The following is a 13,565-nucleotide window of genomic DNA, read 5'->3' as shown; positions in this document are numbered from 1 at the left end:
TAGAATCATACACACACACACATACACACACACACACCACAGAATCATACACACACAGTCATACACACACACACACACACAGAATCATACACACACAGTCATACACACACACACACACCACAGAATCATACACACAATCATACACACACACACACACACACACACACTCACAGTCATAGAATCATACACTCACAGTTATATGTGCACACACACACACACACACACACACACACACACCACAGAATTATACACACACAGTCATACACACACACACACACCACAGAATCATACACACAATCATACACACACACATACACACACACACACACCAAAGAATCATACACTCACAGTCATACGTGCACACACACACACACACACACCACAGAATCATACACACACAGTCATACACACACACACACGCATGCACACATACACACGCACGCACACACACACACACGCACACATACACATACCCACACACACACGCACACACACACACGCACACACACACACACCCCACTAGATCCTTCAGGATGATATGTTAGGGTTGAGAATGATGCAGTGAGCAGTCTTAAAATTCCTGTCTTGAAGGAGGACAAATCTAACAGCGCAGCTCCAGTTATCAAGGCCATTTTTGTGTAAAAATATTTCATTACATAGAAAGGACTGCACTTACGGAACAGATGAAGGTTCCTGGAAGACAGGCACAAAGTTGAGGACTTTTAAACTTTCGGAGCAGACTGAAAGTCTCTGGAGAGTAAATAGTTCAAGCTCAGAATAGGAAAACATTTCCTATTCCCGTTTTGTTTTCTAGGCCTAATGAAGTAAGCTGTGCAGAAACAGTCAATCATACAGCAACTGGATAACCAGAGAAGAGGAAAAATAAACAGCAAAAGTAAAACCACACATCTCTGCTTTCTCTTGGGCTTAGGCAATTACAGTCTGCTACCTCATTGTGAGGGGTTCTGGTGTCATATGCCCTTTCACCCTAAGCCTGTCTCTGATGCCTCATCTCCTACAAATCTCATTTACTATCCATCACGTGCAGCTCCCTGGCACTTGTTGACCCTCTGGAGCTCTGAAAGATGAGTCCCTTCTAGCACATTTTTACCCTGAAGGTATGAGCATTGTGGGTTATCTCTACAGAGATGCTCACCCCATCACCTTACTTAGATATCAGTCCACATTATCCAACGCTTTCCTGCCCGTAACTGCTTTATTTACTTCAATCTAAATTATGCTACAGATTTATCACCTCTTCTGTCCCATCAAATACCTGAGCCCTGGACCAACTTTCACTTTGTTTTGCACACTCTTATTCCAAACACCTGAATTAGTATCTGGTATGCAGGAGGATAGCAGTATAATATTTAGGAGCTAAAGGAAAGAGTGAGTTGATTTCTGTCTGTGCTTTTATGAGACTGTCCTTTAGTCTTCTTAAGAGAGAGAGTTATGAATCAGTAAACCTGGGCCAAGCAAAAAATCACTAATTGTAAACTGATTTCAAAGGACAGGGAAGAGCACTACATAGGAAACAAACAACATGCAATACTGATGAAAAATAATAGCTTCTAAATTAACAATTCATTTCAAATTTGATATCTATCTAGTTAGTGAACATTCTCTCTTTTCTCAAGTGAAAATTTAATTTTAGTTTGGGAAGTAGAATGAGCGTCAAAAGAAATGGTAAATTCTTAACAATCTCTTCCATAAAGGGAGATGGCTAAGCATGAGATATGTCCAAATGCCCTGTGGAGATCCAGCCCTGATAGACCACAGAACAGGTGATGCTGAACTAGAGATGTTGATATAAAGCCCTTTTCATACTGCTTTACTTGCTGTTTCCTGTAATGTGTATACAATTGGCAGAGACTCAGGAAGTACTAGAATTTTAATAACGAAGCTGAGCCATTTCAGCTAGAATGTTAAAACAAGAAGTCTGCGTCCTCTGTCATTCTAGGAAGGCGGCCTTTCAACTCTGTGTGATGTCTGGGCTTTTCCGTGAGACACTATAACAATACTTGGACATTGCCACTGTGGTGCTTTCAGTGAGAATGGGCCTCACTGCATCATATATTAGATGGTTGATTCCCAGTTCATAAAACTATGGGCAAAGAATTGGGAAATGTGGCATTGTTGAGGTGCGGCCTAGTTGGAGGAGTTGTGACACGAAGAGGACTGCCTGACCCCTGACCAACACACACACACACACACACACACACACACACACACACACACACACACACACACACTCCCATGTTCTCTCACTATGCCTCCTGTTTAGCAGTCAAGATGTAAGCTTTCAGGTACTCCTTCAGTGACATACCTGCTTTGTTCTATGATACCCATCTTGATGATGATGATGGCCACCCTTGTAAACTGTAATTCCCCAGTACATTCTTCTATAAGTTGCCTTGGTCAAGATATTTTATCCTAGCAAAGGAAAAGTAAAAGCTCCTGTTGTTACATTTTAGTTTTTGAAATATAAACTAAGGTTCATATTTCACATGAATATCTTAGAAAACACTGACAGTCAAGTTCACTTGACCATTTGTGTGCTTTCTAGACTAGGACATTAATGTGAAAGCCATGATTACTGACTCAACTTGGAAATGACTCAGATATACAGAAGTGCTACTGTCGCAGTACTGTATTTCTCGCCGTTGTTGATACATGCACCACCTGTTTAGATAAGGACATCTGCTAATTTTCATGATTTCACTAAGTCTTACATAAATATTAATTAAGCACAATAGCTCTGAAAACAAACTAAATGCTTGTTGTTGAGGATTTAGGAGCAAAGAACTCTGGGTAATTACATGCTCCGTTCAAACTTTCCATGGTTTATAAAATCACACCACTTTTAAGGACCCAAGCATGATTAATACAAGAAAACAGGAAAATAAAAGTGTGTGTGTATGTGTGCGTGTTTTCTTAACTTACTCCCAAAACCTAAAACCTTGTGGATTATGAATAAAATTGAGGTATCTCTTTCAGTCTGTAAACATGAGATTTTGGATTTAGATCTAGTGACATGATAAGAAGTGGGTCCTATGCTTTTTTAACTATGACCACTGGGAATGACATTTTATAAAACTTATATATGTAATCACAGCTATGATAAGAGGTCAGTGTTAACAGTATGTTTTATTTTTCCATCAGCTGAAGAAACTACTGTGCAGGAGAAATGCTAAGTAAATGGCTCAGAGACCTACGATCAGCAAATGGTAGAGCCAGGATTGGAAACCAAGCAAGTAGATTTCAGAGTTGTTTTGCTAAGACATCAGTCTTCCTTGGTGACACTTCAAAATGGCTGCAAAGAAAGGAGGTAAGACATTCTATCCAAATAGAAACATTTCTCAAGAGAAAAAAGATCCAGAAATGATGCTAAGAGATAATAGAAGGGATTGAAACACAGCTGTAGAGGTTAAGCATGTAGGAACTGGGATGTGCCTGTACTGGCTTGCACTAATCTTACTGACACAACCTGAATAGATGGCAATGCTTAATAATTAAATATAACTCAGATCAGTTGTTCTCCAGCATCTTATTAAAGACTAGCAATTTGCCTCACAGAAGAGCATAACAAGGAGGTTTGTCTAATAACAGTGCTTCAAAACAATATCTGCATTTTTATAATTGTAGGATAATTGAGATTATACCTTCCTATAGTAATCCGTGTTTACAGTTTGCTCTTTCTTGAGTGAGGTCAGGAAGAATGGCATTTAAGGTAATGTAAGGAGATGAGGCCTTGCGAGGAACATCAGTTATCATTGTGATGGTAGCAAGAGACCTGTTGGTATCTACTACAGAATGCAGATAGAGTCAAGAGGCTTAGACTCGCCACTCTGCTATATAGAACCGGAATAAAATTATCATCTAATTATGGTAACAGCCTTTCCTAGTAAGCAAAATAAAGGGACATTATGCAGCACAATAATCCTTGATATCTACCTGTCTTCATTAAATCATGATGGTCTGGTAAATAATCAGAAAGCATATTAACACAGAGAGCTGTGAGCATAAATATTTCTCATCTCATGACACCACAAAGTTAAAATGCAAATATTAGTAATATTTCCTTCCTTCGAAGTGATTGCTATGTTGATTTCACATCAATTGCCTTCCAAGTAGTAGTCCTTACTATTGTCTGCCCAGGAGCCAGGAGAATAAAAAACTGAAAACTAGAGGGAAAGAGCTCAGATAGCATTTAGCTACTTATTTAACCAAACAAAATCAGAGAATAGTAGGCAAAGAAGATTAATTCCATAGCTAGTAAACAAGAATAATGAGATTATATTAAAACTTAGACCTATCTTATCTCCTGCTGAGGGCTAAATTGTGTCCATATAAAATTCATGTCAAAGGCATAAAGCCTAACATAAAGCCTGAGAAGAGCTTTTATGAAAGTCACTGACGTAAGATAAGTCACCCAGTGTAGATGAGCCTTGTTGAGAAGAGACCTTGCTTTCTTTATCAGTTCTCCGTGAGAAGACAGTTCTGTGCCAGGCAGGCAGATGCCTTCCCTGAGCCCCACTGACACATCCTGACCTAAGAAAGACTGTTCTTTTGCAGTATTTTGAGACTACACTTTTCTGCTATTTAACTTCTTCCATTTCATTGCGTTTAGTACTGTTTACTCTTTTGGCTGTATTGTGCCTAGTCAGTGATTCAACTATACCAGAAAAAAAATATGAATGGAGAGGTAAATTGATAAGCTAGAGGTTTCATATTTCATAGGAGAATTGTTATGGGCACTCCACAGAGATTTCCTGTACACACGCTGTAGCAGAATAACCTCCCAGCCCTGGGTAACACCTTCATAATTAACACTAACCCGTAAGATCAATGCATCACTCAGTGCGAAATGCTTGACTTATTTCCCTTTCGAGTGACTCCATTTAGTGCTGATCATGATCCCTCTGCTCCTCATTTCGTGTGTACTACTACCAGCAGCCCAATTTTGAGAATAATTAAACAATCTCATTCACAATCGATTTTTAATTAAAATTCTCTACTTTATTTCCACGGCACACGTATTGCCTGTGCTTTCCAGATGAAAAGGGAGAACTTCAGATGGAGATAATGAAGCGTTCGATTCAGTGCACACAGTGGGACCTCTGGGCAGTTTCTGGTAAACTTTACCCTATCGATTCTAAACTTGCTTGGGTGTCCATCTTCCTAAACCAAGCTTTTCCATACCCACTATCTTAGCAATTTTAAAAATACATTTGCCAGAAACCTTCCAAAGGCAGATGGAAGGAAGGGATGATTTCCAGTGAGTGAAATGGCCTCACATGCCTCGCATGCCTAGTGAAATGAAATTCTACCCGTGGGGGTGCCACCAATTAGCTTCAATGTCTAGCTCTTGGAGTTAAGATAGTAGAACAACTTCAGAAAAAATCGTTAGATTGATTAGTCCAATTAACTCAGATTCGGACACATAAAACCAAGCAGGAAACCCCTGCTGGGTCCAAGAAATAAATAAAAGGCTTGCCCCTGGCCTAGACTGCATAAACATGAGAAGCCCATGGAAGAATTCCCATGGAGTAAGAACACAAAGACAGGCTGGGAAAGGACCAGAGTCAGGACTGGCTGGAGAGGCAAACAAAGAGCAGAATTGGGGACTGCTAGGAAGGCAAAAAGCCTAAAGGGAGCTCAGGGAAACAAGGGCTCTTTGGCAGGCCTCGAGGCCAAAGAGCTGGGAAAGAAATTTGCAGCGTTTCAAGAAAACCAAGAAAGAAAAGGTCTGATTTGAGAAACATGGCTTTCTTTGTCCAAAATTGGTAATGAGATCGCTCCTTTCTTTTTTGTTTCTGTGAAAAACAAACGGGGTAAACGAGGAAAATGAGAAGGGAAATTCTCCATGTGAAAAGATTACCGTGAAAGTATGTTTTTTTTTCATTTTTTATTGGTTATTTTATTTACTTACATTTCAGATGTTACCCCCTTTTCCTTTATGAGGGTGCTCCCTCACCTGCCTACCTACTCCTGCCTCAGCGTCTTAGCATTCCCCTACCTCCAGAGGACCCAGGGGCTCCCCTACCAGTGATGCCAGATAAGGCAATCCTCTGCTCCGTATTTAGCTGGAGACACACACACACACACACACACACACACACACACACACACACACACACACACTCCTGCAAACTCACTGTTCTGTGGTTTAGACCCTGGGAGCTTTGGGGGCTCTGGTTGGTTGATATTATTGTTCTTCTTATGCGGTTTCAAGCCCTTTCAGCTCTTAAATTGTTTTTTATATCTCATCGAGGGCTGTGGTTTATGGATGGGCTTAAAACAGACACAGTCCTCATCCTCATCTTCTTCCTTTTCTTCTTGTATTTATTTCATATTTATGTATGTATGTATTTACTTGATCAATCACTTCATTCAATTTTTAAGAGATAGAGACAAAACACAGGCCTTATTTTTATTCTATTGATACATAACAGCTAAATGTCAGGGGTTGGCTTGGTGCTGTATATGCAAATGCTAAATTCTGATCTCTGAGACCTGGTTGCTCCCATAGGACAGAATACTCTGTAAACTGTCCTCTGTTGTGTAAACTATGCTCCCGAATTTAAAGCTATTGGTTAAATAAAAGTGCTACAGTTAATTACTGGGGAGAATAGAGGTGGGCGGGGTTTCAGTTACTGGGCAGTGGATTGCAGGTAGGAACCATAAGAAGGAAAAGAAAAAAGAGGAAAAATGAGAAAGAAGACAAAGAGAGGAGGAGGGTAGATAGGCCATGAGCCCATGACCAGGATAAGTGCATCTTCAGAAGCAAAAAGACATCCCCAGCAAGACTGAAATAACAAGTAACTTGGGGAGCACAGCTGTTAATTAGTCAGTCTAGAGCATAAGACAAATAGATTAGAAATAATTGTTCATTAATTGTGCTAAATTGATTAAATAAATCAATAGGATTCGGTCACAATTATTAGGGTGATGGCTGGGTCATATTGTGATCTAATAGAATTAGTTATTAATCATTTACAACAACAACTAAGGCTATAGACTTGTATCTTGACTTGAAGGGAAGATCTACAGTAACACTTTTAGGCTTTGCAGATACTTCTGTAACCCAGGCTACCCACTTTGTATAAAATTAGGAATGGAAGATAGAGTCTGTTTATACACATGGCAATTCTTCATCTCCTCGGTACTTAAATGCTTCCTTATTTGTCTTCTACAACAATGTCCTTTATCCTCTGCTTAATTTTTCTTCTTCTGTGAAACAGGCTTTGACCTCAGATTAGGTTCAAGGTAGCCCTATCTAAAATTTTAATTTTTTTTTTTTTTACAGATTAGATTTTTACATGAGGACAGGGTTTTCATGAAGCCAAATGAATCATTTTAGCAGAGCAGGCCAGGTCTTTTCTAAAGTAGCGTGATGAAGAAAGTGAGAAAGAAAAAAGAAAGAAAGAGAAAGAGAGAGAGAGAGAGAGAGAGAGAGAGAGAGAGAGAGAGAGAGAGAGAGGGAGAGGGAGACGGAGGGAGGGAGGGAGGGAGGGAGGAAGGAAGGAAGGAAGGAAGGAAGGAAGGAAGGAAGGAAGGAAGAGAATAGGGACAGAGAGAGACAGAAACAGACAAAGACAGAGAGAAAAGAAAAGAAACCCAGAAAGTATAGTGCAGGAAGAGTAAATCAAGGAAATTCCCAGAACAGGGAAAGCAGGCATAACATTTGTAATTTTTCAGTTAGTAAACCAAAAGATAAAATAAAAACGATTGGCATCATCAACGTGCTAGTCAATACTTGACAGCACTTAGTGAGTAATAGAGTTCATAGACAAGTCACAAGAACAATGAGAAGGCGCCCTCAACCACAAAGAGCAGCAGCCCATAGGATGCCAAAGCCAATCTCTGTGGAGACACTGATCGTGAGCAGACAGCCACAAACAGAGAAAATGTGAGGAAGTCCAGGATATTTTTCAGTTCTTAGGAAGGAAGTCATTAGGGTGTTAATCAATTTTCCTATGAGCTCATTAATAATGGTATCTGGTTGCATATAATCTGTAAATTATAAGAAGATGAAAATTAAGGATTGTGTGGTTGGAAAGACAGAATGAACATTGGAGCTTTAAAAAAATCTACTTTAACAACTTAAAGAATTTAAAAAAATTCCTTTATGCATGTACATGTGAAGTACGTCTGATAAAATGATTAATAATTGCTAAAAATGCATTAAGTCTCTACTCTGTTCTATACTTTTTCCTGTCCATTTTATGAAGATTGTTCCAAGTAATACAATGGTGTTTTAATGTATAGACTTTCATCAGCATTTTGTAGACAACATAATTAATAAATCAATGTTATAGACAAGTAAAGATCATCAAGATTGAGATACTCCATTTCATGATGGTAAATAAAAATAGAAAAGGGTAAAGCCATAGTGTAAAACTATTATAGTCTATATTATAAATTATAATTATTAACATTATATATAATAGAAGAAATGGGTGGAGTATATGTGTGTGTGCACATATATGTTGGTATGTATGTGGATGACAGAGATAAACTTCTTGTGTCATTTCTAGGTAGCTATCCACATTATTTCATGAGACACTATCTCTCATTCACCAACAGATCACCTTGTAGATTAAGAAGGACTGGCAGGTAAACTCAAGGTATCAACCTGTTTCTGCCTCCTTAGTGATAGAATTACATATGTACCCCTACACACCTGGATTCTTACATGAATGCTAGGGATCAAATTCAGCTCCTCGTGGTTGTAAAACAAGCAATTTATTAATTGAGCTAACTTCTGAGTCCAAGGAGATACAGATTTTTATAGTTGTAAGTTGAATCTTGGTGGTATTATAAAGTGTGTGAATCTAGTAATGCAAATTAGTGCAGTTTGCTAATTTTTTATCTGAAAAATAAAGAGATCACTAGGTCCTATGTGAGTTAAGTCAAACAAGGGTATGTAGGCATAGCACATAGCATGTATGAATAAAGTAATAATTCTGGCAGTAAGTTTATACAGTTTTTTTAAATTCAATGACTTACTGAGTGCTACTCAAAAAGTGACAAGCATTGGCACATTTTAGAGATTCTGCCACACTGACATTCAAATGATGCTAGGATTTTTCTCTGCTCTTTCTTCACTTTTCATTATATAAGGAAAATTTACTAGCATCTAAACTGATGAAAGAAAGAAACAAACAAACAAAAAAGGAAGGAAGGAAGGAGGGAAGGAAGGAAGGAAGGAAGGAAGGAAGGAAGAAAACAGATAAGAGGTGACAATTTAAAAAAGGAATTTAATTAAAGGAAACCATAGTCCACCTTAAACATTTTCTTAATTAAAATTAAATTTTGGAAGAAGGGCATTATAGTTATTTTTACGAAGCTACCTAACTCCTTTAAAAATGAAGCCACTGATAAAGTTAAAATCTACAATAATAGTCTCATAGTCTGTTACATGAAAAGGAGATATCTATATATGTTGAAAAGTTTTAAAGTGTGACAGTATTATACTAGTGAGATGTAATGCAAAATAATTCTGGATCCTTGAAGTTTCATTAACATCCTATACAGTCTTACCCAGCTAGTGTTTTTAACTGAAAAATTTGCTTGCTAGTTTCTTCTGCTATGTGACTTAAAATTCTCATTAGTATGACAGATTTGTCAGCCTATGAAAATTGGCTTATTTTCTTCCATAAAATGTTTCCATTACATTTGGCTTTTCAGATGATCTCACTCTGGAGACAGAAAAAGGACAACTTTGCTATGGTAAAGATGGGCCAACATTAGAAGGGGTAACATACTTTACCAATAGGGTAAGCAAAGAAATATATATATATATATATATATATATATATATATATGTGTGTGTGTGTGTGTGTGTGTGTGTGTGTGTGTGTGTGTGTGTGTTAAAATGTTGTCTTATAAAATATTCCAGCTAATGTACAGCCTAATGAATTGTTACAAAATGTAGATAGAGAATGAATGTATAATACTTTAAACTTTAGGGTAAAGTCTCAATTTCCCCACCATAGACTTGACCTTTTATCTCTTATCATCATAGAGATGCAGTCATACTGTCCTCCATTCCATTGTATTTCAAAGCCAATACCTTTGCTAACTCTGCTTGTAACTATAACCATTCCTATGCACCAGCTTGGTTGTCCCTGCACAAATATAGATGCTCATTTTGGGGAGAGGTCATGTGGACAGGACCTCACTATATAGCCAAGCCAGGTGCTGAACTTCTGATCCTCCTCATTCAACCTCATGAGCATAAATACTTTCGCTCTTCCTCGAGATATATCTGTACTTTTAGAATTATGTGTATCACTCTCCAACAGCGTAGGTATGCTCCTCTTGTGGCTCTTTAAATTAATTAAAACTAGATAAAGTTTAAAATTCAATTATTAGTTTTACTTAGCGTAAATCTAGTATTTTATAGCTACCTACAGCCTGTGTGTGCAAGAACTGAAAAAAAATTTCTGTCACCATGGTAATTTCTATGGGACAATACTGCTCTTGGTTTGCATGTTCTCTTTGGGTTGCCCTTTCTGTTTGTTGGTTTGTGTTTTTGTTTTTTTCCCTTTTGTTCCAGATTCTATTCTTGTAACCTGCCTATGTCTGTCCCATGGAAACCTCTGTTTTGTTTCTTGCTTTATTCCCAGTACTCATAGCAATCTTTGGCCCACAGAAGATAAACGCCCCTTAAACAAGAAATTGTATTAACACAGAAACTTCATTATTCCCTCAATACACACATACACACACACACACACGCACACACACATGCACACACACAGAAAGAGAGGGGGGGATGGAGGGAGGGAGGGAGGGAGGGAGAAAGGAGGAGGAGGAGGAGGAGGAAGAGAAGAAAGATGGTCAGTTGCATTACTCCTCAATTCTAGGAATTTCAAAATGTCAAATCACTGTAGCAGTTGATCTGTTCCTTGTAATTAGTCAAACACCTTGGAACCTGAAAAAAAACATTTAAGATTTAAGATTGTGTTTTCCGGTAATCATTTGTCCTCCTACTTTGACTAAGAAAACAGGTATGTTGAGGTTTGTCAGAAAAGTCTGCCAACTCTGTCACCTGCCAGAAATATGTATTTATAATAAATTTTTCATAATTGAAGATGTCTTGTGAACCCAGGCTATTGTAGATGCATATAGATCATAGCCTTCAGACAATGTTTCTATTTGCATTTCCACATAAACGTTTTATCATTTTAAAATTTGATATGATCTTGTAATAAGAAAAGCATCAAATGGATCAGGATGGATGGTCACGCCCCATCTCATGACCATTGTTTCCGTAGCTTAATGATGAACTCTTGAGTACTGGGTAGGACATACCATAAAACTAAGTCTTGTCTTAAAGATTCTGTGTAATGTTTCTGCACTTGATTTATAATATGATGGAAGGGGAAATAAAAGACACAGCTCAGAACACTTCCACAGTGAGGAGTGACTAAAGGTGCCTTTGTCATTTGTGGAAGTGGACAATCATTAGAGCGCATGCTAATCAAAACATAACCCAAGAGAACAGACAAAATGTGTCTGCAGGACAAAATACACCAACCACAATTTTATCTGCATTTGCCTTTTGGGAAATTAAATCTCTCTCTCCTTCCCATCACCTTCCATTCATGCACACCTTTGCTGAACTAATTATTTTTAAATAACTACATGCTTTTTATGCTACTGTAAGGAATCTTTGGTTTTTATGTTATATTATATAGCAGTTTAGCTTCTACCAGACAATTAATTTTTATAAGAACTTTTACTTCAAATATTTTTACTTCCATGGAATCTATTTTTGAATACATTGGGATATATTCTTTGAAAAACTTAAAGTAACTTTTAATGATATGTGTCTATGCATATATATATATACATATATATACATATATATAACAATTTTGAGATTAGAGAGATGTTTTATTTTTTGCATTGTATTCTTTAAGTAATTGAGTATCCAATATTCCCCAGGGGATGACGTTTAAAAAAAATAGCTTTTTATCCAATGCTAGATGTAAAATAGCCAATAGTTTCTACATATGGTACAATTCTTATTATGTATTGCCAATACAACACATATACACATAAATAAATAATACGCATATTTATATACTTATGTCTAAACACTATATATATATATCTTAAATATATTCATACAAATGCATAGTATATACTACTATAGAGATCTATAGAGGAGACCTGAGTATAAAACATTCAGGTAGAACCTCTTATGTTGTGTGTGAGTGTGTATATAAGTATACACTATTTATATTGAGAGTTTTACTTTGCATATTTATGTATTTATCCAGTTATATTTGACTTTCATACCTTTCCCCCTCTGTCCATACATTCTTATGGAACAAGTGGAATTTATTTAAGAAGCTTGAATTCATTTGAATATGTCCACAAATTCAGTTCTTTCATCATTTATCTTATTTCTTTCAGTTTGCAATTTTCCATGTTGAGTTCCTATATAAAATGCAATTTAACAAATGCTGCTTAGGACAAAGCATGCAAGATAGCCCCCAAACTGTGCTCTTTTGATGGAAGTAAATCAGATTCTTACTCTCAAATCTTCTTATTATCTATATGTGTATGAGAAAAGCATTTACTATTTTATGAAAGCTTTTAAAAATTGATTGCCTTATAAAATTAAAACAACAACTATGACCTCATATTTCTGTTGGTGTGTTTGAACTAGAAAGCATACGAGAAGTGTTTCACCTGCATGAAGTATACTATACATAGCAATTACTGCACGGATGTTTTCATCAGGACACTGTCTTCCTTCACTCACATGGTTTCTCACTGTCTAACTCTTCCTTTTAATATGTACAGTCAGCTCTTTTCTTTGTTATGCTCGCTCACCTGTGGTTTAAGGGGCTTCCAGGAACCAAATGCTTTATGGCATTCTAACACTGGAGTGGCAGGTGAAAAGGTCATGGGACAGAAACTAGAAACTTATATCCATTCTTCACCTTTCCTTTGGTGACTAATCCACTCCTGTAGCCCTGAGTTTTCTGTCTTTTCTGAAACATTCCAAGAAACTACTCCACCCAAGTTCAGTTTTTTGTAATTGACATATACCTATCATGCTTAGAATTGTGCGTTCTCCTCAGCAACACAATTGCTTCTCTAGATTCTGTGGTGCTAAACTTTTGAAGCTGTTTCATATGTTAAAACCATTCCGTGTCTCTATTTTAAACACACATTGCTGCATACGGTGTACATTAAGCAAATTAACTAGGTATTGTGAATCTAATTTATAATCAACAAAATAAAATTTATCATACCTATTTACTATCTTTATCATGTAACACCTCAAGGTTGAAATATTCATAAATGTCATTTTAAAAAAAATCTTTTCTTTGTGTTTAGTAGGCTCTATGAGATAGTAGAAATCAAGTATATCTTCTTCAAATAAAACTAATATAACAATGACCCCAAGAATTTGCTGTATAAACCATTATCATTGATTCAGACTAAAACTATTGAATGTGGGAATCAAGCAGACAAACCTATCTCAGAAAACATCAGGTGACTGGGACTTTCCAATAAGCTTGAGGCCAGGGAGTTTC

General features: G+C 37.1%; 1 protein-coding gene across 1 annotated transcript in view; it reads right to left on the bottom strand.

Annotated features, from left to right (window-relative positions):
- The window catches only part of Lrrc4c (leucine rich repeat containing 4C), a 166,723-nt gene that overhangs the window by 85,153 nt on the left and 68,005 nt on the right, over positions 1 to 13,565 (bottom strand). The window lies entirely within an intron of this gene.

This window comes from Rattus rattus, chromosome 5 (genome assembly GCF_011064425.1).
Source record: "Rattus rattus isolate New Zealand chromosome 5, Rrattus_CSIRO_v1, whole genome shotgun sequence".
Taxonomy (NCBI): Eukaryota; Metazoa; Chordata; class Mammalia; order Rodentia; family Muridae; genus Rattus; species Rattus rattus.
The sequence above is the reverse complement of the archived record's forward strand: the minus strand, read 5'-3'. Positions and strand labels throughout refer to the sequence as shown.